This window comes from Myotis davidii, unplaced genomic scaffold (genome assembly GCF_000327345.1).
Source record: "Myotis davidii unplaced genomic scaffold, ASM32734v1 scaffold327, whole genome shotgun sequence".
Taxonomy (NCBI): domain Eukaryota; kingdom Metazoa; phylum Chordata; class Mammalia; order Chiroptera; family Vespertilionidae; genus Myotis; species Myotis davidii.
The window spans coordinates 932,550-937,492 of NW_006298628.1; the positions used below are offsets into that span (position 1 = coordinate 932,550).

General features: G+C 53.5%; 1 long non-coding RNA gene across 1 annotated transcript in view; it reads left to right on the forward strand.

The window, feature by feature from the left end:
• Nucleotides 1-2,628, forward strand: part of LOC107184749 — a 19,072-nt gene extending 16,444 nt beyond the window's left edge. The window contains exon 2 of the long non-coding RNA XR_001515644.1: nucleotides 2,402-2,628. This is a non-coding gene — a long non-coding RNA (uncharacterized LOC107184749). The remainder of the gene's footprint in view (nucleotides 1-2,401) is intronic.
• Nucleotides 2,629-4,943: the final 2,315 nt, after the last annotated feature.

Sequence of the window (4,943 nt, forward strand, 5' to 3'; positions counted from 1 at the left end):
CCGCGGCGGGTCCCTGCAGGGCTGAAGGTCAGGAGGTAACCCGACCCGCGGTTATAAATAACCCGCTGGCCCCGCGGCCTCGCCGCTGCCAGGATTGATTACCGCCCTCCCGCCCGGCTGCTGCAACCTGAACCCCCAGAGCCCAGCGCCCTGATCTGGGGGGGCGGGGGTGCAAGGTCAGAGGAGGCCCGGGGCTTCCCTGGCCTGTGAGGAGTGGGGAAGTGGGTGCCCCTGCTCCCTGCCTTCTGCCGGGGTGGAGGTGCTGACGCACAGACAGCCCCCTGCCCCCCTTTCCCCGCCCCAGGGGACTGAGGAGGCAGAGGGACCCCAGACACCTGCGCTCCACCGCCCTTCGGACAGAACAGGGGGGTTAACCTGCTGCAGGATGCGTGCCCCCCATACCCCCCACCTCCGCCTCGTACCTGTTCTACTGGATTAAACGTGCGTACAGAACATTGCGAAAGCAAAGTGCACAGCTGGATGGACTGGCACGCCCTGACCCACACCCGGAAGGCCCCTCAGGACACCATCTGTACCCCCAGCGCTGGCCTCGCTCTGACCCCTAACCCCCAGGCTGCCTCCGCTGCTGGGACCTGTGCGCACTGAGCCATACGCCTCCCACGTCCTCTCTGCGTGGGGCTTCTTTCGCTCAACATGTTTGTGAGATTCGCTCATATTGGGAGCAACTGTCCCCTTGCTGGTAGCCCGCTGTCGAGTGGCTCTGTCGTAAGGTTTTCACCCATTTTATTGTAAATGGGCCTGGGCAGCTCCAGTTCCCTGGCCAGGCGCATATGTGGACGCGTCTCTGTTGGGTGAGACCTGCGGAGGGATTGTTGCGGGCTGTGCGTGCTCAGCTCTGGAAGGCACAGGGAGTGTTTCTCTGTAACCAACGTTTTCCTAAGAATGGTTTTTCAGAGGACGTTTTTGTTTTTCATTCTAAAAACTGAGGGACATGCATTGTTTGTAAGGATTGGAAAAGGCAGAAAGAAAAAATAATCAGGGTTACTACTTAGAGTCAAGCATTTCACCAAACGTCAGGGGGTGAAACATATTGAGCGAAAGAAGCCCCTAGGCCTCTGGTGGGTCTCACCCTGGACCCAGACCTCATGGAGTCAGTCTTGGTTCTGGGCCAGGGCAGCAGTGGTGGTGCTGGGGAGAGACCAGGGGCCTCGGCAACCGGCAACCACCGGGAGCTCCCTCAGCGACCCCTCACGGACCCCTCACCATGGCAGCCACTCCCCGTAAACTCCAGGTAGACCAGCAGGCTCGCTGTGTAACCAGGACCAAAGACAGAGGCCCAGGCCGCCAGCCAGCCAGGCTGCCCCCAAGGACTCAGAATGGGACGTGGGATGACAAGGACACAATTCATTGTGACCATGCAGAAGGCAGCAGTGGACGGACGGTGGTGTGAGGGCACAGGTGGCAGGTGTTGGGCTGACCTGAGAGCAGCTCACAGAGGAAGGAGAGCCTGGGAGGTGGGGCCAGGCAGCCACCTCCAGACTTTGGGCTTTATCCTGAGGACCATGAAGCGGGTAAAGCAGGTGTGTGTGTGTGTGTGTGTGTGTGTGTGTGTGTGTAGGTCAGGGGTCCTTGTTGGAAAGATCACTCTGGATCCCTGTGGAAACTGGCCTGTGGTGAGACTGGAGGGAAGACCAGAGACCTTGGAGGTCTTAAGTGGATAAGAAAGGGGGTGGTGGGACGAGAGAAGAGGGGGACTAAGGAGATGTTCCGAGGTGTTCTGGAAGGGTCTGGGCCTGGCTGGCTCTGGGGCGTGGAGAGCAGGAGGCTTCGGGAAGCTGTGGGGGTTCAGCCTGATAGGGGGGATTGCAGATGTGCAGGAGGCTATGGTTGGTTCTGCAGCGTTGGGGTGACTTTCCTCCATCCTCAGCAGGATCTACTTGGGCCTAAACTTCTGAGAGTCAAGTTGGTTGGACCTGAGGACGGTCTGAGCCAGTCCTAGGGGACTCTAGGAGGTGACAGAGGGCTACTCATTTATTTGACAAAAAATTAGGGGGGGCATGTCAAAAGGGCACAGGAGCCAAGTGTGAAAGAGCCCCCATCAGCCAAAGCTGGAATAATTTGAGCAAAAAAGTAAAACATCATTGGATTATAACCCAACTGTAAAATATATCCATGTGTCTGCTATAAATAAGTGATTGGCTAAATTAATAAGTGGGGGAGAAGAATTCCAAATAATTTGTGTAGCTACTTCACCCTCAATAAAGGAGGGGAGCATAGGACAGTATTGGGGGCAGGGGCTACCTTTATAGTGAGACACATGGCAAACCCTACTTCAGTCAGGTGACCAAGGTCAACATCAACAGTCATAAATCATGTGGATGGCATGTACCCTTGATCTGATACATGATGCAAATGTAATCTTGCTCCTGGAAACCTGCAGCCGCTGTCTGGTCATGAGAAAACCATGTGGCAAATTCCAGAGCAGAGCACCTGACCAGGACTTCTCAGAACTGCCAAGGTCACCAAAGTCTGAGCAGCCGCCACAGCCCGGAGAGCCCGGGAAGACAAGACAACTGAGTAGAATGTGGTGTCCTGAGTGGGATCCGGAGCCGAGCAAGGAAATTAGGTGAACTAAGGAAATCTGAATAAACTGTAGACTGCAGTTAATAAGAGTGTATCAACATTGATTTATTAATTATAAAAATGTACCAGCCCTGGCTGGTTTGGCTCAGTGGATAGAGCGTCGGCTTGTGGACTGAAGGGACCCAGGTTCGATTCTGGTCACGGGCACATGCCCGGGTTGCGGGCTCGATCCCCAGTAGGGGATGTGCAGGAGGCAGCCAATCAATGATTCTCTCTCATCATTGATGTTTCTATCTCTCTCTCCCTCTCCTTTCCTCTCTGAAATCAATAAAAATAAAATAATAAAAAAAGAATGCTTTTAAAAAACAAACAAACAAACAAATGTACCAGTATAACATGGGATGTCAATAACTGTGTTAGGGGGAACTCCCTACTATCTCTTTTTTTCCCCCTGTAAATCTAAAACTTCTCTTAAAAAATCTATTAAACGTGACAACCCTTCGCCCACCAATACCTCATAGCCCCTTTTCCATTGTACTTTCCACCAGTTAGCATACTCTATATTGAACTTGTTACTGTCTGTTAACTTTCTAGCATATAAGATCCCTAGGTTTTGTCTCTTCAGCACCTAGAACAGTTTGACAAACAGTAGCTGCTCAGTAAATATTTGTTGAGTGATAAACTTATAAAGGTAGTCACTGTTGGTTTTTCCAGTTTCCCCCTCTGCCTAAGTGCATTTATTATTGTTTTTAAAATAAACACAAGGTTATAATGTTTTGCTTATTTCTACCTTCACTTTTTCCTTACTATTCTTTGACAATATCATTTCTTAGAAGGTGATGTTTGCAGGCCTAGTGTGAACAGAAAGGTTGTCTCCAGAGGCAAAGGCTCTATGCCTCTCTCTCTCTCTCTCTCTCTCTCTCTCTCTCTCTCTCTCTCTCGGTGCTGCCACACTGCATGCGGGCAGGAAGGATGGCGCTATGCCAAGGCCGCCCTCTGACATCAGATCCGTGGGCACTAGATCCTGCCTGGTGGTGAACCGGTGTGTCAGAACCCAGGAATTAATAGCTTTCGAAATCTACCAGCTTGTTTGTGACCAACTGGAGGGCCCGGGGCACATGCCCAGACCTTCTGCTGGCCCAGGATAGTGGAAAACACCACACGTGCACACAATGGGGGGAGGGGGGGGCTATAGCCCAGACCCAAGGCTGATGGTCAGGGTGCAAAGTGCTTCTGAGGCCTGAGCTCCTGGGGGTGGGAGGATGGGTTGGGGGCAGGGTGATCAGACCCTCATCCAGGCACCTGGGTGAGGGCTGGGGAATCTGCCCTGCTGGCTATTTTCCTAGTGGGAAGGGGGCAGCTGGGGCAGGCTTCTGGGGAGGGAACACTGTGGTGTGGGTTGGGGTAAGGGTGGTGGGTTGGGGTCGGGGTAGGGATGAGGAGCCAGAAGTCTCCTTCTTCTGCACTCAGAGGCCATCTGCTTTAAAATCCCTCCACTTGTCCTCCTTGCTGGTAGCAATATGGAGCCACTCATGCTCTGCTAGACATCTGAGCGCTAAAGATAAAACTACTTGAAGGGCCCATGCCTTCTGTGAACGGCTTTGCTCAGTGTGCTTTGGGAGCCCTTCAGCGTCCCTCAGCCACAGTCACGCACCCCAGGGCTCAAGATCTGAGAAAAGAGAAGCCCCTGGCCAGTTTGGCTCGCTGGATAGAGCGTCAGCCTGCAGACTGAAGGGTCCCGGGTTCAGTTCTGGTCAAGGACACGGACCTTGGTTGTAGGCTTGATCCCTGGCCATGGTTGAGACACGTGTGGGAGGCAACCAATCGATATGTCTCTCTGACATCGATGTTTCTCTCTCTGTGTCTCCCCGCCTCCTTTCCACTCTAAAAAAAAAAAAAAAATGGAAAAATATCCTCGGTGTGGATTAACAAAAAAACAGAAAAGGTTGACGTTGGTCCCGTGCACCTGCCCGTCTCATTGACAGGGCTGGTTTCTAATCTCTCGCAGATGAGGTGGCCTCTACGTTCCTCACACCTCCTTCCACTTAATCCTCCTCCTCTTCAGTTTCCCGGAGCTGTGCCCGGACGGTCCTTCGCCCTCCGGGGCTGCCTCCTGCCTTCACTAGGGCATCGGTTTGGCGTCCCCAGCCTGAGGGAGGCCTGGCAGGAAAGGGCCCCTGCGTGGTGTTTTTCTGGTAAAAGCGGCTTCCAGTACCCCTGGGGGAGAGTCTCCATGTGCCTGAGCATATCAGGGGCCTGGAGCATTCCTAACGTGAAGACACCTGAGTCGATTAGTGCCACGTGAGCTTTCACAGAATTATTTGGCAGCTGATCTGACTCGGGTCCGGGAACAGCACACCTGGCCCGAGCGGCGTGCGGCGTCACCACTGTGTCCCGGC